The following is a 25,447-nucleotide window of genomic DNA, read 5'->3' as shown; positions in this document are numbered from 1 at the left end:
TCATTTAAAACTGACATCATGCACAAATCCTAGTGAGGGACTGTTGGGCCATGGGGGATATAAGGGGTGAACAATGACGGAAATAGTTTGATGCCTGCATTGTTTTCCAAGAAGTGGGCTCAAAATGTAAGCAAGCAGAGTACAAAGGCAAAACTTTAACTCATTCTGACCTTTTGTCTTAAGGAGTTACAATTCCTTTGATCATCAGCCTGGTTGAGCTCTGGCTAAACTAAAACTGCCTGGGTTTCATCCAGGTATTTATTTCTTCTAAGAAAGCTAGTAAGCAGCATATTTTATTCAAAATGAGAATGGTATGTTTAGCTGAGTATTGCAAAACCTAGTGTTAACATTTAAGACCTGACCATCTCACATTACTATCAGTTTAATATAATGCTAAATAAGACCAAGCATGGGAAACTACTCAGAACAGTTCATGGCAAAGGGCATCTGCACCTTACCACTTTCAGAGCATCCTCTAAGAGTGAGCCATCTGCAAGGAGATCATCATGACTGACCAGTTTCCTATCTGGCACTTTTCAGTGAACAGTTGTACCGAAGAATTTGATCTATGTCTTGTGTTGAGATTGACTCTTTGATGGAATACTTCTAAGAACCATTTTTCTAACAACCATTTTTCTGTTTGTTACTAAAGGTTAGCAACAGCTCATCCACACCACATGGCCTTGTTTCTGTACCCTAATTGTATCATCTAATCTTGCTAGATTCTTTCTACCTCAATGAAAATCAAATTGAGTTTTATTTTTTTAATAAATTAACGCTAACTGCACTTCTCTACTTATAGTGAAGACTTACAGAAATAAAAATTAGCTCAAAAAGTGGTGTTTGAGCAGCATGAATATGTAAGATGCAAATGCATCAAATTCAAACTGACATTTGAAATTTTTGAAAAAGTATTTGTGAATATTTTTCTTAAATTGTCAGTTAACACCAGCATAGATGATTGCCATCAATAAATAACAGAATAGTCTGAACAATGAGGACGGAGGAGGTATCTGGGAGTTAGTATCTGGAAGACATTTAACCAAGTTTTTACAAAACTCATCTTGTCACAATGAATATACTTAAGCTCCAGGACTCCTGGGAAGCAGATCATTCAGAGTAGGCACAATCTGCAATCTGCAGTGTGTGTTTGAATACTACATAGTAAAACTCAAAGGATGTTAAGGTGATTACTGGGTCTTTGACAATGGCTTAGAAATGTGTTCTCCAGGTAAGTGTAAGTATTCCAGGACAAAGATTCTTTATGAAACCACTGTCCTCAGCTTGTGGTCAGTTGCTTATTTTCTCTATGGATAATCACTTAGAGCTGTTACGAGGTTCAGGTAGAGCTGTCTGGGCTTCTTTGAAATCAAATAGTCTTTGAACAATTTTCTCCTCTGTATCAGAGTTTGCAAAAACGCATCATGCTTTCCTCATTTGACATTGCTATGAGTTATTTGAGAAAAGAGCTTGGTGAAATATGAAAAAGTGACAGCAAATTCCCACACTAGGTGTCAGCAGTATAAATTAGATCTATTTGTACTTCCACAATTTAGTTATGTCAATTTAAATGGCACGCTTCTGTTCTAAAGTATAAGTAAACACTAATGAACTGCTCCAAGGAATATGCATATTAGAAATCCTCACTTTTTACAGAAATGTAGTAATGACCGACACTGAACTATAGTCAAATCTTGCACCACCCTACAGAAAACCCTGTAGGAAAAGCTAAGCTCTTCAGCAAGAATCAAAGACTAATACCCACAGGTAGGCCAAGTTAAAAAGCAAATCCGGTGTAAAAAGCCATGGACAGAGATTGCTCTTCCACCTTGCTCCCTTGAGACTATGTAGGTCAAACCCAGATCCTCTACGCTGCACCTTACAGCAGGAGCGCAGCTGAGCTCATGGTGGAGTACGACTCTCTCAAACCACATTTAATAGGTGATTCAAAGCTATCCACACAAAGCATTGCACAAAATCCTGTGAAGATGGTATCTCAGTGTGACAAAGGGATCGATTATTGTAGCAGGGTCTGTATCTGAAAGAGGCAGTCACAAACTTCTGAGAAAGCACACAGGACCGAAAGAAATCTGTGGAAATCAAATCAGCCTGTTCATTTGACCTGTGGAGGCATGGGCCTTTTCTACATGACAAAACACACTCTAATTTAGTGGGAAATGTATTTATTTTAATTATGCTATTTGCAAATTTTCTGCAGGATACACCATAAAAGTAATGAGGTTATGTTATTACAAGGTATCTATCATAACACTCTGCTATTAAATCATTTTACTACTTTTGTGTAGATTACAAAGCAGCAAGCAGTGGAACATAGTTAAAATATTACAGTCCTCCGAAAGATTTAATACTGTACAAAGGGTACAGTAGCTCTTATTCCAGTAGCTTGATTACCCACAAGTACACTGTGCAACAAATCACCAGCAGGAAGGATTACTTGGAACAGAACAAACTACTATTCTATCAATCATGTCTTTTAAAAACACGGAGTATTAGAGTCACATTTTATAAATGCATGCACTGACTAAATTCCTGTTTAAAATGTCTTTTTCTTTGACCTTAGTATTTGATGGGAATGTACAGTTTAGTTACTTTAAAAAAAAAATCCAAGAAAATCTCTGTCAAACTCAGATTTATATGATTATTTTATCTTATACCTATGAATGATGTCAGTTGACTTACACTTTTACTCATTTTAAAGAAAAATACTGAGAACTTAAACTAAAAGAAAGCAAGATTAAGCTGAAAGTCATACGCTAGCCAGATCCTGATTGTGAAAGACTTTAAGCCTAATAGTGAAAATCAAAAATTTTACTCATGAACCAAATTTTTTATGTGTCTGAGAATGAAAAACACATGCAGAGGCAAGGAATTGGGAAGTTTCTTGCATTGGTTTACAAACCACAGATTATACATAAAACCTAGGCAAGCATTACAGGCTCTTAATGCCAAAACTTAATACTGAAAATAATGACAGCTAACGCTAAGCACATTTTCTCTTTGAAAATATACATTTGGATCTTCATTTATACTTTAATATCATACCTTGAACTTTCCATCAGTTTGTAAGCTCCTACCAGGACTCTAAAATTATCTTCACAACCAGAAGCTTTTAGAAGCTTTATGGTAAAACTGCAAGCACCTCTATAAGACCAAAAGGTCTTATAAATTTAGGAGTTGTATTTACACATATTTTGTATTCATTGTATTTAAACATAAATGGTGGTTGCATTTGGACAAATGACAAACACCTTTTTAGAACAGATAAAATTCGAAATGCCAAGGTAAGGCAAGACAGAATTAAAGATCCTTATAAACCTGTACCTATGCGTACATCAGTGCTGCCCTCCAGACTTGGCCTCCAGTATGTTGCCTTTGTAAATCTGCAGAAACATTGCTCTGATTCCTTCAGGAGTGTTTCTTCATGCCTCCTGCAAGGCCCTGCTCCCTGTGTGCTCCCTGCTCTTCCTAGCAGTGGAGAAACACCTTGCTGTCCTCCAAACACTTGGCCAGTGAGACTGTCCCATTCATGGCTCTCCAGGGAAAGGGCAGCTCCCAGCTCCAGTCAGTTCCTTTTGGAGGAAACATACCACAATAGCATCTCCAAGTAAAGCAAATACCATCAGTCATAGTGAGCCATAAAAAATATATAAATAAATAAATAAAAGAAAACCGAACAACACTCTTCTGGTAGGTTTCCCAAAGCATGAGAAATACACACTACATACAATTTCCCAAATGGTAAGAAATATGTGTTACTTGATTTAGCTCCCAGTGTTTTGTCTAAATTTGACATCATCTTCCTGCTTTGCCAAAAAGAAAGCTACCCTATCTGAAGTATAGTAAACCTATTCTCAGGTAAAACAAAGCACTTACGTAACTGTGATAAATATATACATACATTTCCAAAAAAAGTATGAGTGAGATGCCATGCTTTTTCTGAAAAGAGGCCCTTTGGCCATGCCAGTTTTTAAAGGCAAAAACACCCATGCTTTTCTGCCTCTTAATTTTAAAAAATATGATTCCTCTTAATCAGACAGAATAACAACATCAGACTTTCATGTACAGGTCATTAAAGATGAAATATTAATCTAGAATTTCAAAGCAGTTTTAGAATTTAGAAGAAATATTTTAAAAATGAAGTAGATCTTAAAAACCTCTTGACAGTGTATCTGTCAGGTCTGTTCAAAATCAGAATCAATATTAGCTTACACTAAAAGAAATCAAACTGAAATAACTACAGTGATGATAGCTTAGAATTATTCATTACATTAAGCACAGGTGTCCTCGAATTTGTATTAAATTCCATTTAAATACCATCAAACCAAGATAAAGGAAGTAGTATATGATTAATAGTTTAATTTAAATAGTAACAGTAAATTTTATTTTCCTACTGTGAGGTAAAGTGATGTGGACGTTTTTCTATGTTGCACAGAAATATTACATCCTGTACAATTTTCATCAAAAGGTTTTGCATTATATACAGTTCACTTTATATTTTCAAAGGTAGTAAGGAAAATAGATTTGTATATAACTCAAATTATTTCTTTGCTATTGATACCTTGCTATTGTTATAGTTATAGTTATACTATACTATAATAGTATAGTATATAATAGTAGTAAAACTACTCATTACAGTTAAGCTTTTTGTTACTTAATATATAGAAAATCAGAAGTGGAAAAATTAACACTTTGAGGTAATTCATTAGATCCTTTGTATTAGCAAAAAAGCTACAGCTGAGAGCTGTAATTCTAATTCCAAAATAATCAAACTCATTTGTTGAAAATTCACTCAAATCAGCCTACCAACAACCCTACGGTTACCCCAAAATTAAAATGAATGTAGTAGTTGGCCTCATATCTCCATGCCTAATGTAGACTTTATGGCATTCAGTGTGAGAATATTTTGACATGGTTATTAAGCTTTCTATTAACCGAAGCAAGAATGTCTTCCCTTCAGGCATGTATCCTTACAGCTATCTCTATAAGCTCATACAACAGCTTCCTATCATAATGTAGTAGCCCATTGTAAACTTAGATCCTAGAAGTTAGGCTCCTATATCCACAGTGAGGAGTCTACGGCTTTGGGGCTACACCTGCAAATTATACTGCAATCAATGTCATCTCAACTTCTTTTTTACAGTTTTTTTCTCTTATCCATGTGCCTGTGTATGGATTTAGAACTCTTTCTTTAGGAGACATGATAACTTTGGATTATTATTTTTATTGGATCCTTTTTCATCACAAGAGCATAATTTCTGCAATACAAAACAGTTTGGTCAACACACTTTAAACTTTCTCCCATAGATTCAGATTACAGTTTCAGATTATTCTTTCTCTGAACACTTGAACATCTGCAAGGAATGCTTAAAAATTTTGAGAGAAATTGGAAAATATGTCTCAATTTTTTTCCTTTCTTCAGCCATGAAAGACAAGGTTATTGCAGAATTGCATGATTCTGAAATCAGATTGCTGTAGAAAGCAGTCATCTGCTTCCTTAAAGAAGATGGTGATATGATGTTGCATGTTACAACATTGTATTTCATGTTGTTAGTGTATTTCCCATGCAAACATTTCACATAAGAAAAAATTCTGGTAGTATTCTTTCATGCCTTTTAAATGGCCAAGTTCACATTTTTCGATGAAAAAAAGACACAAAAGGAATGTCTCTTATTTGTAATTACCATTCTTAATTTGAAGTTTCTTTTCTTCATATGGCTTACAGTACTGAGACTTCTATCAACGTTTTGTAATCCAAGAATATTGTTGCTTCAAAAAAGACCCTGGAACTCCTGTTGGGAGATTATAATTACTTGTTCCAAATCTTCAGTCAGATTCTTCATAACATGATGTTATCTTGTCAATCATTTAAAACAAATGAGACCAAGCCAAATGCTTTGTGTTTATTGTTCATTAAGGCACTCTAATAGATCGCTGATAAGGCAATGCATGTAAAGAGTTATTATATCAGCTGTTCTTTGATGTAGCCATAGTCTGAACTCTACAGAACTTTGAGTAGTTCTTGAAATTTGTGCTAATGTGGAAACAAAAAATGATTTAATCATACAAACCACAATCCACCAATCCATTCCTTATTCCAGATTCATTGATTCAATTCTACTAGATACACAGATGTGAAGCTGAATTAACATAGTGATAAATCTGGCATTCATTTAGTAAATATATCATGAAAAGCTGGCATCACAGAGATTAATAAAACAGAGGCTTAGCACCGCAGACTTTGGTGTTAAAGTGAATACATGGAACTGAGCTTGTAATTTTAGGAAAAAAAGTGAAACTGGTATCTGTCACTTATTGCTTCACTGTTAGGCCAGGACATAATCTGATTTACCTTTTAGAAAAATCTTTTATGCACAATATTCAAACATTTCCTTTGGGAGAATAATTCTGAGAGGCTGTTAGCACCAGTACCTCCAGAACTGAAGCTTCCTTTATTTTCACTTAGGTGTGTTTTGAGTGCAACTTCTTGCTTACACAGTGCTTTGGCTGTTGTCATGTCATGGAGTTTCATTCAATCCTTTGCTAAGGACCATAATGACAGGCTTACTTCTTTAGTTTTTAACTCAAACATTGTCCCTCTTGTGTTATTCCCCATTTATACCACCCACATCCACCTCTCTTTGACTTCATTATCCCCTTTTTTCCTTCCTTTTCCTTTTGCATTTACTTTTCTGTTTAGACCACATGTCATTCAGACCCTCCCTGACTGTCTCTTAATTTGTTTTTGTAAATCACTGCTTATGAAATGGAGTGTTGTTCTCTTGTCATTGATATTTGTAACTGAGAAAATGTTATCTTATTCCAAGGTGTCAGGTAAAATGAATGCAACCTCAGCCTAAATATCAGGATTCTTGAGCTGCAGGACGGCACACCAGGCCTCAGGTTGCCAAGCAGAGTGCACAAGAACACTGGTGAGCTCGTCATTACACAACAGTGGCTCACATCAGCCAAGATCTTCAGTTCTTCTTAGAAGACAGATATTCTACTTCCACAACAAACAAAAAAATCAGAAAGATCATAAATTTGAGAAAAATTGAGATGTTGTGACAATCAACTGAGAGAAAAACATGCTGTCCCTTCCACTAAACACTGTGAGACTGAACTGTTTGTTGCACGTGAGTTTCCTTACATTCAAATTATTGCGAATGACTGTGCCAGTGTTGATGGAGAGGTAGTTTCCTGTATTCATAGAATTAGAGGAGTTTTCTGCCAGGCTTACTAAGCAAATATGGAATCACTGTCAGATCAGACTACAATGCAACAACAAGGCTGTTGTGCTGAACAGACGCGATATTTTGACATATTATAGAAAGCACATCTGCCAGCTGGAGAAGTTCCACCAGAGGCACCTATGTGTCTTGCTCTGAGTGAGATGCTACACTATGCTGACCAGTGATGAATTCCTGCAGTGTATCCACATGGAAGGCCCAGGTGTAATGGGCTGGACATATGGCTTGGATCAATGACGTACATATGTTCAAGTACCTCCTGTGCAGGGAACTGGAGTGTGGAAAGAGGAAGCAATGGTGATCCAAGAAATAGCTTCTAGGACACCCCAAAGGCAGGATTGATTGAGTGCAACCTTCTGGCCAAATCTTTTGAGTTCTTTGCCAGAAAAAGACAGCAATGGAGCATCAAGGTGAGGGAAGGCATAGGCCACTTTGAACAAAAACAGATGCTGTTGGGCAGGAAAAGAGGGGGGCAGGGGAGGAGGGGGAGCGGAATTGTGTCAGCAGCAGCAGCAGCAATAGATCAGTCCATGAAGACAGTGAGTGGCATGGTGACAAGAGTGGTAAAAAGCAGTTATCCTGCACAGGTCTCTACAAGCTTTCATTGCACTCACTGCATTTGACTCACCCATCAGGTGAACAGGACCGCATTCCTTCACTTGGAGGGACAAACTGTGATTCAACAGTTTTGCACATAAGAAAAATATCTAGGGCAGGTTATTTAGGATTGGGGTGGTTTTTTTGCTTTCACTTCATTCTCCAAGCCAAACTCAAAGGAATATTAAAATGAAGTCAACTCAGAAAAGCAAAACTTTCTTTTATTCTACTAAATTAATCATGAAAATGCAAGCATTTTATCTTAATAATTCATTCTTTTTTCTTTCATTTTTGCTAATGTTGTCAAGAACTCTGACCTCTATCTATTATTCTGGTAGCCTTCTCATCATAAAATCTGACATCTGCCAGCTTTTAAGCAATGTGGGTATACCAACTAGTTGCTGATTTTAATGACATCCGTATCTTCTACCTTTGTTCCAGGTGTGAGTCTTATCAGAAGTCATGGAGCAAATGAGAAGGGAAGGTGACCTACTTCAGAGACCCCTGCAGTTCAGGAAAGAGGTAGCCTGGAGAAGGTTATGTAGCTTTGTCTGTGCTAGCAACTTCTGAGGATGTGGCTGAGACCTAGGTCTATAAAACAATGTATGTGCCTTAAGTGCTTCCTCATGTATATAGGTAACTGCATGCACCTAAGTCCTCAGGCCTAGGGCTAAAGCTCTAGGGACCCCACCTGTCCCATTACTGACTGTAAAAGGAGTTCAGGGTGATTATCTCAGACTTAGATGTCTGCCAGTAAGATATGAAATGTAGGACAAAAGAACTATGGAGATCTGAACTTTTTAATGTGGAGCTTCCTAGACTTCCACAGTCCCACTGTGCATATCAAAAGCTGTCCCCTCCTTGGCAAGACACAATGCTTAGTCAGAGTTAGTAAATTTAGCAGAGCTACTTGAAGTTGTGCGGGTACCACTTACCTCCTCGGTCTGCATTTCAGAAAACAAGGAGTGGCATCTCTCTCCATCTGTTTTTGGAAGGATGGCTCAGTTGATAATGTCAGCCTGTACTCTGGCTGCAGATCCTCATTTGCTCTTGACCATTACAGGCCTGACAGTGCTCAGCAAAGCATTCACCTGCACAAGATGAAAGCCTCTTTTCTCTCTTATGTGTTCCAGGATGGTTTTTGGATCTGCTCACCACCTGCGGTAGGGACCAATCTGAGGTGTCTAGCCATCCCCCTACATTGTACGGAAAAATCCAACACCTGACTAAAGGGTGCTAAACCTCCTTCAACTCCTTCAGGGACCTAGCAGTTAAACTAGCTTTTTTCACAACCATTAGCATTGGTGTCAGATGAGAAGTTCCCTTCAGAGAAACTGAAATATCTAAAAAGGAAAGACATATTCAAAACTTCTGCATTTTTGTAATTCCTGTTGGGAAAGTAAGGCAGCGTTCAGTTCTGTGAACACTAGTCTGTAGCAAACTGCAGGTGACAGTTCTGCAGTTTTCTGGCTCATCTACGCAGTCAGCAAGTCTCCTAGTTTTATACCCCTGCGCCGTCTGATCCTTGTAAGCCCATATATGTCTTCAGGGCATGAAAGCCCATTGAGATGAAATTACTGATTAAATGAACAGCAGCAATAGGAAAAACTACAGTGTTACAATGGGATTTGAAGGAGAAAAGAAACACTGAGCAAATGCTATTTTACTTCCCCATGATGCTCATCCTCACGGCAAATAGGTAAGCATAAGCTCAGTTACCAGAACAGAGAAACAAATGTCTATGCAGTAGTCAGACTACCACCTACCTATTTTTCCTCTCTTTATTATTCTTACTTACAAATTTCCATGAAAACTACAATTTCTGTCTCTACCATATAACAGAGAAAAACAAAGAGAATTTGAATATTTTTGGAATAATAGAAAACCTTTCTCAAAAAATATAGTCAAAAGCAAAGCAACCCCAAGTATTATATACAGAAAGCTAAAAAGCAGATGAGACCACATAGTTTACAAAGTGCAGCAGGAGGAAATCAGTACATTACTTTCTAAGATCCTTACCGAGAGCTGTAACTGATCATACTTACCCAGTTGAGTATAGCATTCTTGTTCAAAGACAACATCTAATACCTAATTTACAAGCACATGCTGAAGACCTCTTGAGGAGGAGTGTTCAGAGAAGCAAGCCAAACAGGAACACAGCACCTGAAGCAGAATGTAGGGTAAATTTAAGTCAAAAATTAGTATCCAAAACATTTTCCTTGCCTGCAGTCTAGCCCTGAAGGCAACATGAACCTTACAACACTTAGATTTACTCTAGTTACTGGGATGAGGAGATGGACACCTTGCTTACCAGCCTGGTGAGAATCCCAGACCAGGTCTGACTCCCCTGAAAGACTCAATCTAGTAAATGCTTGATATTTCTTGGCCCTTGAATGAGTCCCTGCAGGCTGAGCTGCATGACTCAGCTCCCAATCCACAGAGTATGCCCAAGAAGTGCTAATAAAATCAAGCTGCCGACAGCATCATAAGAAGCTGTGCTTCAATTTTAAAACCCCAGGGCAAGGGAAAATGAATGCACTTTACCCCATTAATTAACCTGTGTAGTGGGAATAGAGTCTACAGCTCAGTGCATCCCACTCCTTTGGCTCAAGGGCTTAGGACACTGAACTGGGACAGGAGCTACACAGGGCAAAAAAACTTGCAAAAATTTGCTGGCTCTGCAGCTGTTAGGCTGTTGGGTGGGTGATTTCCTTTACTGAAAAGACTGTATCCTGCCCATTCTTCCAAAGAAAATCAGCAGCAGCCTTATACTGGAGACATGACACAAATCTGTGGTGCACAAGTGGGCACAGATGCCTGGGCTGGGCTGCTTGCACCCCAGGGTGGGGAAGGACTTCACACAGCCCTGCTCAGCATTTCTGGGCTGGTGGACAGGTTTTGATCCCATCCTGACATAATCTCCATGGGCTTTAAGAATGTTAAATTCTGTTTCCAGGGACAAGCACATCTTTCTCCAAGAGTTCTCCTGAATTATGACCAAATTAGATGACTTTACCATTTTTGCAACACCCAATAGCCAGGCCCAGCTGTATAAATAAGCACAGCTTAGCTGAAGTCTGTGTAACTTCACTGATTTACATCTGCTTAGATTCTGGCCTTGGAATATTGATTTATGATTTGATATCTTAGCACTTACTTTCATGGGCAACAGGCCTGACCATTCATACAATCAAATGGATATTTTTTAAGTCACTTTTCAGTTGTAATCAGTATTTCCTTTTGCCTTCAGTGCATAAAAATTACTACCAGCTTTAAAAACGCCATATTGTAGTCACCTTGATCTTTGACAAAGAGTTCTTAATTTTCTAGAATTTTGTATTTGAACCAGAACAGGAAACAGTTTTCCAGGAACAGAGAAAGAAACCAATCCATCATTTCCACATACAACTAGTATTTTAATTATACCTCCCTCTTCAATCCATTTGACTACTGTAATTTAAAATTATTTTAATTTTTTTTTTATAAAAAAAAAAAAAAGGAAGAGAAATCACAATTGGCAAAACAAAGAATTACTCTGAGATGATTACTAAAATCTCTGGAAATTTCTGTGTGTACAACATGAATTTAAACATGTCAGAATTTAAGCCCATAAGTCACAGAACCCACCTTGGATTCAGATTCTAGTTTAGGAATAAAATTATGAAAGTATAATTATGTGGCAGAATTACAGTGAACACAACTGAGAGTTACCAAGGATTGAATTGCTTGTCTTTCTCCACCTTGTCCTCAGCCAAGTGGCAGGAAACAGCTGGTCAGAATTTTTGAGTGCTTTTAATGAAGTGAATACTTAGTTGTTAGGATTTGGTGATTAAATGAAATAAGACTAATATTCCTGTGTGGATCTGCTGAAAGATGATTGTTCTGAAAGGAAGGCAACTCTCTGCATGAGATTTAGGTAGCAAGTAAACTTATTCAAAAGTTCAATTTATAAAGAAAATTCTTAGGGAGTTCTATTTTTTATTGTTGTTATTATTATTACAAAACTCCTTAAAGACACAAAAACAAGGCACAAACTAACTGATTTATTTTGGATGTCTCACCTCAACCAAGTATATACAAATGGTTAAGCTAAATAAATAAGCTAAGTGAATTTATTCTGCTGCAAGGACACTTTTAATGTTCTACTGTAATGAATAGAAAGCTCAGAGGGTTATTCCAGAGTGCTTGTAGGTTAAATAAAGTTCTTCAAAACAAAACCTTGAAGCTGCACTGTAAAATTCCCAGTATACAGGAAACTCATCCTGATGTTGGAAGTTTAGGTATAACAACAGGCATCAAAAAGTGACCAAAAATATGATGTTGGACATTTTGCATCTGTTTATGTTTTACCAGAGGAGCTGTAAGAAATTCCAGATTCACTTTCATCACATTTGGTACTTGCAGTTGATCTATATTCCAGATTTGCTTAATAAGAAATATTAACTTCCTGGGAATTCACCCACCCTTTTAGGTACAGTTATAATCAATTCATAATGTAATCCATGAAGTAAACATTTTTGGCCAAATTATCAAAGTAGATTTGCCATTCTCTTGTAGGAAAACAAAACAAAACAGAACAGAACAAAACAAAAAAAGAGGCAGAGGGGAAAAAACAACCAAACACACACATGAGAAACAACCAAAAAGCCCAGGGTAAACTGCGTTCAACTAAAACACCAAAAGTACAGTCAAGTCACTTTGATGTCCAGTCACATGGTTCTGATAAGAATTCAATTCTATCAAACAATATACTGAATAATAACATTTGTGTTCAGTTTATTGTTTAAAGGAACTCATAAAACTATTTAACAAGCACTCTCAAAAAATAATAGCATGCATAAATGTCTTTATCATTAATGAGTAAAACGGGTTAATTTGATTTAGTATATGGTCCATCTTGAACAGTTGAAATGCTCAAGGCATTAGCCACTTCACCTCCTAGAGCCAAGAAAGGGTTTGAAAAGTCACAATATAAATTCATCTTATCAAAGGTTTTTAAACATGAAAAAATACTTCCACTTACAGCTTCACCCACATCTTAATTAAATAAAAGGGAGATTTTCTGACAATTTCAGTGAACATTTGGTAAGGTCTACAAACCAGTACAACCCAACTGACTTTAATCAACTGAGAAAAGTCTAGTGTCATATTTAGCTCCTGCACATTATGCCCCTGGGTTTGGAAGGGTTTTATTGCTTAACCTGAAATAGTGAAGAACCTAGTCCTATCAGTAACAAGGCAGACTGTAAAAAAGCAACTCAAAAATATTAGTGTCGTCAAAATCCAGAGGAAAAGCACAAAATACTATATCTAATTAATCCTATTTTTTTCCCTTTTGTACTTCTCAAGGCTTCCAGGATTTTTATGATATTTGAGACACTTTCTAACAGTATTATGTGTGGAGTTTTTTACACATTGCTCAGCTCATCTTAATTTTCAATTTTGCCTATAAGAGGATATCATAACAATATAACCTAAATGTACACAACACTCACTCTGACCTTTGAAAATATGTTTTATATAACACTATTAATGTCTATAAAGAGAAACCTATAAAATCTAGATATATTTAAGCAAAATATTGTAGTGGATGCTTATGAGACATCATCTATAATTTTAGTAATTTTTTTTGAGGGGGGGGTTGTTTTTTTTAAAGGCTTGTTTATAGACAAAGGCAAAATAAACAGCTGCCTGGGGCAGGGGTTTGCTAGAGGTATGCGCTCAGGAGGGTGAAAATGAAACTGAGCGCAACATTGATGCAAACAGATGATGCAGCCACAGCCATCCCATCCTTCCAGATGATGCAGGATCCAGACACCTGGCTCCCTGGAGCTGGCAACCAGTTCCCCACATCAGGCACAAGGTCCTTAGTCTTGGGAAAACAAAACTATATTCCCCCTGGACTTCTGTCAGTCCAAATGGATGTCCTCAGGCATCCTGAAGAAATCCTCTGAATTTCTGGTGTGAAGTCCTATGCAGTTTGGTTCTCTGTGCCCTTTTTCACTTGTTTTTAATGCTACCAGATAAAATACTGCCTGCTTAGAGCAAACCTGAGCATAATTATTTTATGAGCATGGGATTTGCTCAGCCCTAGACTGCTCTTTCACTGCAACTTCAGCAGAAAGAAAGATGTCTCCAGCCAGCAGTAGCCAGCTTTATCGTCAGCTGCTACACCCCTGGATGTAACACGGTGGCAAACAGCAAAGCCTAACAGAACTTCAGCATACCACAATGCCTTAATCCCTGTCTGAGGCAAAGTCAGAGAGAGAGAGCATAAGCAGCTGAGTTCACCACTCTGTACAGCACAGTTAATCAATAGGGCAGAGGAACTATCCCTAAATTTGTCTTGCTTATTTTCTTAATCTTTCCCATATTCAGACAACATTTTATCATTTTTAAAAATATATGAAAACTTATTATACAGTGTTAAAGAAGCACAACACATGGCTACCAGCAAGATAGGAGCACCTCAAAGTGAGAAATTTTTAACTGTAAAGCCACAGAGAGTACCAGGCTCCATCCTGTTCAAACAAGTTTGAATTGCCTTCATGAAAATGGCATTACTTTTAGATGGTGATGCTGTCCTAATCTTGTACCTAAATTATCCCAGGTTAACAGCTGTGGTGGGTTGACCTTGGCTGGATGACAGGTACCCCCTAAGCCACTCTATCACTCCCTTCCTCAGCAGAACAGGAAGGGAAAAAATATGATGAAAAAAACCTTGTGGATCAAGGTAAAAGTGGTTTAATGAAGCAATAGCAAAAGTCACAAGTGCAGAAGCTAAGAGAAACAAAAGATGTTATTCTTTACTTCACATCAGCAGGTAATGTCCAGCCACTTTCCGGGAAACAGGGCTTCAGTATGCTTAGTGGTTGCTCTGGAAGACAAATGTCATAAATAACAAATGCTCCCCCTTTCTCTTAGCTTTTACATCTTGAGAAGACATCACATGGTATGGAATATCCCATTGGTCAATTTGGATCAGCTGTCCTGGCTATGTCCCCTTCCAAGATCTTGCTTACCTCCAGCCTGCTGGTGAGGGTGGCAGGAAGGTTGCAGAGATAGCCTTGGTGCTGTGCAAGCGCTGCTCAGCAGTAGCCAAAACACTGGTGTGTTATCACCACCTTTCCAGCTACCGATAAAAAGCCCAGCCCTACAAGGGCTGCTTTGGAGCTCAGACAGACCCAGTACAACAGGTTTTATGTGGCATAATACACTTTTTTTTAGCACTGTTGATTGACCAGTGCACAAATGTTTTGAAATAACTCTTTTGGTATTATAAATATTAATCAAAAATCACCAAATATTCTGAAATAAAGCATCTGAGGCCAAACTTCCCTGCCAGGTGTAAGTAACAATCCCCATTATACCAGAGAGAAATGTGTGTGTAAAATACCTGGAAAAAAGGGGATATATGTATACATACATGGAAACCAGAGATCTGAATTCTTGCTGATGTGATTATTGATCTGCATAGCTGGGAACTGAGAGTTCCTTAAAATGCTCCTTCATAAGATTTCCTGTTCCATTTTCTTTCTTCTTGCATGGCATCAAGGGTTAGATGTTTGTTACTTTATGTGTTATGCCATGTCTGATTTCTCTAGAGTAACTGAAAGGAAGCAAGAGAAAAGTATATTCTGTCTTACATACCCTTTCCTCTGCTAAACTCTAAGGTTTGTTTTCCTTCCTAGGAGTAATTTGGGGGGGGGGAGAATCACTGACTGACTGACCAACTGGTTCAAGGAAAGCATTAGATACACTACAAATGCTTTGTCAGGACTAACACATCTGGCAATTTAGCCTTGCCTTGTCCATATCCCGTTCCCATTTAGGAAGACAACAAAATAACGAAGGCTCAAATCCTGCAAATGTTAATGTAAACCAGTAACTTTAAACTTACAAATGGCTCAGTGCCAGGATTGACACTAGCTATCAGCATACACTTTTGGACAGATATGGGAGCTCTGTATATATAAATTTAGCATGGAGCTTGCTGCAATCAGTTCGTTACAGCATATTGCAGCACTAACACTGCTGGAAGAAACAGAAAGTGTCTAAATAACTACAGCCAATGGTTGCAATCCTAGAAACTCTCACATCTGAATAACATCAATGTCACAAATTCTCATGCTGGATTTGGCAGTCCTCCCTCAAATAAGGTAAATTACTTCACCAGAGTAACTGTTTATAGGATTATGTAACTCCCTGCTACTCTTTATTCCATCTTCAGCCCACAAAAAAAACATGAAAAGAGAGAACACATAACGAGATATATACACATACATAAAGCACATATATGTGTATATTCACACACAAACACACACACACATAAACAGTCATAGTATGGATGATGAGTGACAAATATCCCAGTTGTGTCATCTTCTTCTATCACTTGTGGCATTCAAGAACCAGTTTAAACAAAACATTGGGGTTACAAGGTCAAACATTGAAAAGTTAGGAAATCCACAAGTAAAGGCTAGTTTTTGAAACAGTGCCTCGTTCTCAGAGATCTGTCTAACCAGCAAACAATCAAGTGGGATGATGCAGGGCCTAGGGAAGGAAAAACATAATCACTTCTTTGTTTCTCAGTCTGACAAAAATGTTAATCACATGAAATCTTTCCAGTTCTCACATTGTGGGCAATGGTGCTGAAATCTGAATTCCAGCAGAAGTTTATCACCTCAAACAAGGAAATAATCAACAGTGATCGTGGTCCCACTGCTATGAGGAATAAGAGATTTACACTGCCAGTTATTTACTAAGCAGCAGAGGAGCAGTGAAAAACAGAAATCCTGAGTCCTACCCAGATTCTGGAATATGGTGTATTTTAGTGGCTATAGACCTCTGATGGTCTTTTCTAACCTGTCATATTCCATCCCTATCTTTTCCTATGCTGTTTTCACCTCTCTTCCTCTTTTGTTTTGTTTCTACCACCTGACCCTTCCCATGGCCTCTTCTACAGTCTGTTGCTACCTCCTTCAGCTCCTAAGTCCTGCAGATACCTGCCCCTGTCCTAGCTCTGCTCCTCACCCAAACTTTTATCCACAGCTGATTAATCTGTCCTTCTTCAAACTTCCCTGAAGTGATGTGGACAGCAATGAAGGAATAAAAGCAGAAAAAACAGAGTCTTCTTGCCCTCACTTCTAAAGTTACTGAGGCACATAAGACTAATTATAGGGAATGACATGCTTAGTTCTGCTCTGAGATTGCCAGCTTTGAATATTCACACTACAGATGAAAACTACAAATAATTAAACTATAACCTATCAAGTATACCCAATGATAGCTCTGCCAAATGGGTGTGTATTTTTATAGGGAAAGCAAAAAAATGCACCTCTTTCTGGCCCCAAGATACCCCCCTTCCTAAATTTACATCATTTACTGTAAAGCAGTTTATTCAGTAAGGTCACAAAGATTTTTAACATTAGCAAACCAAATAATTTCTCCCTATCATTCCTGGAAACAGTTCAACTGTTTTTCTGAAGCTTTCTTTTTATATGAAAGCAAGACATGCAGTGTGAGGCAGACATCAGTCATAAAAACTTTTGTCTGAACGATTACATCTAACAATAAGAAACACACTGGAATCTTACATAAGAAAATGCTATCCATCTTTAAATAGGGATCTCATTTCCAGCTCCATCTGTAGCATATATTTATACATATAAGGTTCATTTTCGAGTGTTATCTATTTTTAACCATCTGCTAGCATTGTTATTTCTCGCGCATTTCAAAGTTTTTCTGTGTACCTGCTTTTGTATATAATCACATCAAATACATGTTGTGTTTCTCATGTTAAATTCCCATTAAACTCATCGGGCCAAATTCCTCTTAGTAAATTCACCAGCCTCTTTTGAGTAAGATCAATGGCTATTTTCACCCAAATTACACTGAATATTCATGTAAAAATGTAAATGCGCTTAGAGTTCTGCAATGCAAATGGCTTGAACACCTTTCTTAGAGTCCTCCAGGTCCCCCTTCAAGGTTGTATGTTGAATACACTTGTTGAAATCCCGCTGCACATAGTTATTTACCACTGCAAAGCTTGATTTATTGGCAAGTTGGGAAAATAAACAAACAAACAAAAACTCCACTCACTTAGAAGGACTTTTTCTCAAATTACTATGTAGTCTATCCCATTCTCTTTATACATGGCAATAAACTGAATAGCTGGATAAAGAATACTTTCATTTCTGTATCTTAAGATTGGTTTCTTTTCAAGGGATTCATATAGGAGAAACTTACGACTATAACAGCAGTTGCATGCATAAGTCTTAAATGAATTGATGGAAAGCCTAACCTCACCATGGTTTATCTATTATACCTCTAAATGTGTTTACATTCTTAGATAAAGGCAACTATATTGTCTTTAAGTCAACTCATAGATCCTTATGTATTGATTCATGGATTATTAGCATATTTGAAGAGATTAATCTGTTAAACATCTAATTCTGTAGAGCTATAGTAATGAGATGTCACACCTTCAAGGTAAAATATATTTTACAAATACGTAGTTTTCCTTCAACCTGGGCATTACCAATATCGTATTACAAGTTGATAACTGTGTCTCAGGATATAGACAAATCTTGCCTGAACATTATAAAGCTCTGATTTTGGTAGAAATGTGGCTTCATCCTCCTCTCTCCTGTGTATAAACACACCACATTTCTCTTGAGAGTGTTCTAAATATTAAGTATTTACCTTCCCAGCTTCAGTCTAGGTCACAAGAGTTGCCCTTTACTCCCTACATCAACTAATTTCTGTGATGGCTAAGTCGGTCTGACAAGAAACAAGAAGCCTTTCTCTGCCACCAGTAGATGCTGTTCCAGAAATATCTGACTTAGGCAGCTGAGATGAAAAGAATGTGGTTGGGCTAGGCTCCCAGCAGCCAGCACAGTCCCAGCTCCTCCGCCTGACGCTACCGAATATATTGATCATCCAGGTCAGTTGATGAGGTGTATATAAAAAATGCCGGATTCTTACTGATGATGATACATGGTAAGAGGTAGTTACAGCACAACTTATTTTTATCTTTTTTGAAAAATGTGGAAATAACATACATAAGAAAATATAAGATCTCACATATTTCATACCATTTGATTCCCAACACATCTTCCTTTTACTGCGCTTGTGCCTTGCACATTTGCAAGGCAGTGCTATTTTCTCTCTCTCCCTCTCTACGCCCCCCCCCCCCCTCTTTCTCTCTTACATATGGGTCTTTCTTACATATGACCCACACACATCAAATGCAATTGCCTGACCTGATCTGTGATCTACTAACCAGCTGCATCTGGAATCACAGACTGGGAGAGAAGCTATGACACAAAACTGGAGTTGGAGGACTGCCTCACAGCAGATTTCTGCAAGAAAATCCCCAGCCCCACCCCAGCTCCAGTTCAGGACAATAGCTTTCCTTGTGATACACCCAGCGTGCCTTGGGGACTTGATCATCACAGTCTTGGGATCCAAAGGCACCTGGAGTTTGGTCCTCCACTACATGACCAGATTCAGGAAATCCTATGTACTACAGTATTAAAAAAACAGTTTTTAAAACGTGCATTTAACTTATTTAACCTTTAAATTCAAGCAGTTGAAAGTGTGGATGTCTCATAAATAATGGCTGTGGGATCTTAATTTTGTCCTCTTATGCAGATGTTTTACAATAAAGTTATATATATATATATATATATATATTTATTTTTTTTTTTACAATACAGTTATTATATGACTACACAAGTTTTTTCCACTGGACTTCTCTTCATTCTGTTCAAAGGTGGATACCCATGGTAGCAATTTTCCACTAAAAAGATGACATTTCCCAAATAACAATTCTTCTGTTTAATTAAATGGGCTTGCATACAATGTGTGCATTTTAGATTTTGGATTTTAGAACTGGCATATTCTTTTATTCTCTTCAAATGGAGAAATAGCTAATTCACAATAGGAAAATGTTAGAAACTGCTTTCTCAGTATTGATGAGTGATTTGACATATTTCAAAAAAGGCTGTTTCTCACAACTGATTTTTTACTACATATTCATTATATAGTTTTACATTATAATATTCTAATGACAATGTGATAATGGAAGCTGACTGAAGCCGTATTTCCCACTGACTCACACAGGCATCTAATGCATTCATGCTTAATATTTTTAGGCATTATAGAAGGGATTAGAATAAAATAAAAAGGGAAAAAAGTACAGAGATGAAATATATAGATTTATCTGCTGTCCAATCCGTTCATTAGCTTGAAAACAAGTTTACTATGAATTTACACTGTGACTTATTATCTTCAGAATAGCAAACCTGCTCCATTAATAAAAATACACTTATACACACACTACATTAAAATAACTTAAGGATGAATAGTTCAGCTTTACCACTTTTTTTAGGACTGGATTCAATAACAGAAATTGGACTCAGCTGTATGGATTTTTCAAGGATATTATGGACCATATTTCCATAGACATTTTTATTGTTTCTAGTCCTCTAAAACATCAAAAAAAGTTGTGCTTTTAACTGAGTAGTTTCTTCTGTTTATTAGTTTTTGTAAATATTTTTTCCTGTTATGTCAATTGCAGGACTATAATTTCATTCTTGCTATTGTAGATAAAGAAAAGTTCATTTGAATGCTACTTCTTGAGTATTTAACTCCCACTGAAGTCAGTGTGTTTGTAATTCAGAAGCGGCTTTGCACAAAGGCCATTTGGAGGACCCCGCTATACAGTTCTTTGTATCTGTTGTAAAAAAATATGAACAATTTATTTGTAATGACCAGCTTTCCAAATTCAGCATAAGAAAACTAAATTATGTGTTCTTACATGTTCACCAATAATATGCTGCAATTTAGATGATTTACTATGAAAAAACCCAAAGGAGATAGATTTTTATTCCTCCATAACCACATTTTGAAGCTCTAATGAGAATTTAAAAAAATGTATGTGGCCCAATGAAGCAAGAAGATCTAGCTTACAGACATTAACACCAGCTAAACATGGAGAAATAGAAACGTAATTATGCAGTCACTTTGCTGATGATAATAATATGTTAAAGTCTAGTGAGATTTCAGTGTTTTACAGGAAATCTCATATTTGTTTGGTTGGAGTATTTTACTTCAAAGCCCCAGATCCTGGAACTGAGTAATGAGGTAAATATTCCACATTTCATTATTATATAAATTAATCCTTCTCTCCCAGACTTACAGTGTAAAATTCAGTTTGTTCAAAAGTCAGAAGAGAAATGAAAACCCATTTTTTTTATTTATTTATTTTTTATTGGTAAAAAAAAAAGAAGAAGAAGAAAATTTCTTGATCTGTAAAAACCAATATAGCTGAGCATGGCAATGGAAGTTTTGGGTTTCTTTGTGGAGGTTTTTTTTCCCCAGAAGAAACATGTGCTGAGAATAACGTTCTTCCCACCCAGTGGAAGGGCAAGCAGGAAGAGAAAGAGAGGAATTAAATCCTGTTGCTTCCCCCTCGCACTCCCCTCACAGGCCCATTGGTGAGACTGAGCCTCACCTGCATTTCGGCAGCTCCCCCCTCAGCTCCTCACCTACGAGGGGCTGAGCCCGGAGCCGCCCTCTCCCTGGGTATGAAGCCACCTCGGCTGTGTGCAGCTAACCGATAGGAAATACAAGAAGTGGCAAAATGTGGCTTAAATCTGCTCCCACTGCCGACACACACAACTCAGCTCAGGGAACATAATGTCCATATGCTGGAGACCATTTCTATGGGGAAGTCTCTGTGCCCTTTCTCCCACAGAAAGGTGAAGGGGGGGTGTCTTAGTCCCCCTTTCCTGATGGGGCTGTGCAGAAAAAAGGAGGCAAAGGACACTGCACCAGAGAGTGAGAGGCAGTGCAGGGACATGGCTGTGTTCCCTAGAATGTAAGTCACTCCACTGGGAATAGAATTCTGTCCTTGCTCCAAAGGTTTCATGATGGGTTTGCGCTGTGCTGTCACCAGCAGGAACAGCTCCATCTCAGGTGCGCTGGAGAAGGCAAGGGTGACCACCTTCTGTCGGTGGCTGGGGTGTCAGGCCTGCTTGGGGAGGGTGTACCAGCCTGAGCCCTTCAGTGACATGGGGCGGGGGCATGTCAGGGTCAGCATCCCAAACATGGTTAGACGTAATCTCCTCACCTCTGGGAAGACTGTAGTCTTTCTAGACATAAGGAAAGACAGCACGTTATTTCTTGGGTGAGTTTAAGGCCAAAAAAAAAGAGCACAATCCTGAAGCCGAGTGATCTCAAGGATAAGAAGCCAAATAAGACTTTTCTATTCCATACATCTTGTCCCCTTCATGATTATGACCCTAAGCCCCTTTACAAAGGTTGCAGGAGGTCCTGATGCCTGGAGGCCTGCCCTCTCTGAAGACTTTTTAGTTTCTTCCCCAAAGAGCAACAAAAGAAGTAGGTACCACACTGAAGCCCAGATGGTTTGCAATGTGAATCTGGAACACACGGAAAGCCCCTCACCCAGGGACCAGCTTCTAAAGTTCATTCAGACCTCTGGTAAACACCCACAATCCAGAGGCACCATAACAGCTTTCCATACCTCTTGGTACCCATTTTAAAGCTTCTCTTTCTTTAAGACACCCTGCAAATGCTTTAACTACAAGGTACATTGCTAGAGGGAGGGGGGATAAGTCAGAGCAGAAATAGGACATCTGCCCATCTTTAAGTGGTGCATGGCATGCCACCAAGATGGGCGCACCGCTCCTCACAGAAGTCACCAGGGAGGTCTGTGCCAGATCAGTGCACCAATGTGACTGGCAGCCCGGAGGAACCCATTTTCCTGTGAGTCACCTATGAGGCTGCAGGTGCTCGAGGCCTATGGAAAGTTGAATCCTAGCCACTAACAGCTAATGTAATCATGTTGCTTGCTCAGATCTCCTGCTGATAAATGCACCCAGTTACTCCTAACTGTCTCCCTTACAAAATAACACCTCCCAGGACACCTACATCTTCAATAGTTTTTAACCACGCTGCAGCTGCACAAGAAAATCCATTCATCAATTATAAATCAATTGAGGAAGAGAAATCTGCTGCTCGCTTGATTGCCCTTGTTGTCCCTGCAACTCACTGATCCAGCTGCACAAAGTTTCCAGCCTGCCAGGTCTGTTTATTTATTTTAAATTTTTAATTATTGTTAATAATATTAATAATATTAATATTATTAATACTACTATTATTATTACTATTATTAATAATTCAGAGCCTGAACAGATCATTCCTTCCTTTGTAAAAAATAACTCTGCAACAGTGATCTGTTAGCAGAGAGATCTTTCCTCTGATGGGAGAGGGGAAGAGAGGAAGAGAGAAAGAGAAAAAAAGAGAGAAAAAGAGATTGATTGTATTTTACAAAAGGCGATGCAAGTACGGTGGGCCAGATGCAACCGCAGTCTAGCTATAGCCCTCCTGCTCTAATTGCAGGGGACTTCTTTAAGTAGATAGCTATTCCCCGAGAAAGAGCTCTGCTCCTCCTCTCCTGTTTACACTGTCAATTCCTAGCCCTCTCCTTCCAAGCAAAGATTTGCATTATGCGAGGCTGCTTTTAACAAGTAAAGCATTTGCAAAAGTTTGTTTCAGAGAGAAGGGTTAGGCAGGCTTGTTGCTCGACGTTGAAAAAGCACAACTTCCTGGATAAGGAAGAGTGAAGGCAGGCTGGAAACATTAGAAAGACTGGAAAGGACTTTGAGAAATTTTATCCACTCTCCAAGAAATATAGCAGCATTTATGATCATTGAGAATGGAAGGGGGGGGAGGGAGAAATTACTATACAAAAGGCTGAAAATAAATATCGTAATTATAATAATAAATATTAATAGTAATTAATAAAAAGTATTAATAGTAATTAATAATAATAACTACTCCGTGGGGGAAGGGGATTTTTTTACCCAGCCCTGCTCAAGCAGTCTTGCAGATTTCTTTTCTCCTTTAGTAAACCAGTCACTGTAAATATTACAGTATGCTAGTATTTCTGGAGCTAAACAAGTAGCAGGACAACTGGATATTTTACTTTTTTTTCGGTGTTGAGTGTTCCGAGGTGACTAAATTTGCCTTGTTGAGCCTTGTAAAATCCTGACTTAATCATGTAAACTTCTGTGTAAGCAAAATAGACGAAACTTCAAAGGGTCAAAAACCCTTTAGGGATTTGCGAGGAGACGCCAGCAATAGATCCTAATCTGCCTCCAGAATCCTGGCTGTATTTGTCCAAGGAACTGGTACCAGCAAACTCTCGAAGGTAGAGATAGTGGGTTGATTCAGCCTTTATCCCCTTAGAGAGTATTGGCTTTGTGAGGCTCTAGGCAGCGCTTCAACGCCAGGGGATCTTGCCCAAACCCTCTAAAAATGAAGTACAGGAGTAATTTGAGATAATGACTTTGTAACAGGCTTGGGCAGACCTTGGACAGAAGAAGCGAGAGATGTTATCACCCCAGCATTCCTCTTAAAATGCAGTTTTTCCCCCTGCTTATTCCCAGTTAGTCAAAGCTACATTAACATTCCATCCAGCGCTGCTAAACAGAATCTTAATTAGTCCTGATACTCTTGTGCAAGGGGTTTATTCATTGCACTCTTAACTAATGGTTGCTGTCAGAGTATTTTTTTTTTCTTTGGGATCTTTGGGGATATCGTGTTCTGCTGCAAAGCATGACAGAAATGTAATGTGCATAAAAAAAAAAAAAAAAAAAAAAAAAAAAAAAAAAAAAGCTTGCAGATCTGAAATCTTGAGACTGAGGCTGACTCCAGCCTTGTCTAATGGTGAGACATTGTTGGGACTAATGAGAATAACTTCACCAACAGAAATATCCCTGCATCTTGTTTATCTTAAAATTTAACGGTACACGCTCTCTCGCCCCCCACCCCCCGCGTGACAGAAAACATTACAAACTTGTTAGTGTTTTGAAACAGTTCGTGCAACTCCCACTAAATTTGCAGCCCTTTGTATTTTGCATTAGCCACCCGTGGCTCGGTATTTAATGAGAGAGTCTGTAGGTGGAAAAGAATTAACAAGTTACTAAACAGCCGGTTGCTCCGGCAGGACCATTCTGTCTGCGCTATACGGTACTTATCCCCCCCGCTCTGCTGCAGTCATTCCTCCCTCTGCCCCTCGCTCTGACATCCCCACCCCTCCACGACCGTTTCTGGTTTACACGCACACACGGGACACGGGTCTCCCACCGCAACCCACCGACTCGGACCAGCTCCGCTATCAGCAAAGGGAAAAGCAGGCGCCCGCAATTGTTATGTACACACATGTCATTTGATGTGAGCATCCCTCAAGGTTCTTTGTGGCTCGGGGCTGAATCGTGACAATGAGCAGCCACGACAGACACTACTAAAAAGGAGAAGCGTAGCAAGCGTGCCTCGCCACCCGCGCTGGGCTGAAGCGGCTGTTTCGTTTATCAGCCGCGGCAGAACTCGTTATTTGCCTGTAAATCTACGTTCAGCTACACCGGTCTCGGAAACAGATTTATAAGACTATAAATTACCGTTTCTTTCCTTCGGGCTGGGGGAAGGAAATGAAGGGGGGGAGAGGGAGAAAGGTGTTTTTTGGAAATAGGAGGTCCGTGTTACTTAGCTGCTGC

The sequence above is a fragment of the Falco punctatus genome, assembly GCF_963210335.1.
Source record: "Falco punctatus genome assembly, chromosome: 3".
Classification (NCBI taxonomy): domain Eukaryota; kingdom Metazoa; phylum Chordata; class Aves; order Falconiformes; family Falconidae; genus Falco; species Falco punctatus.
Note: the sequence above shows the minus strand (reverse complement) of the source record.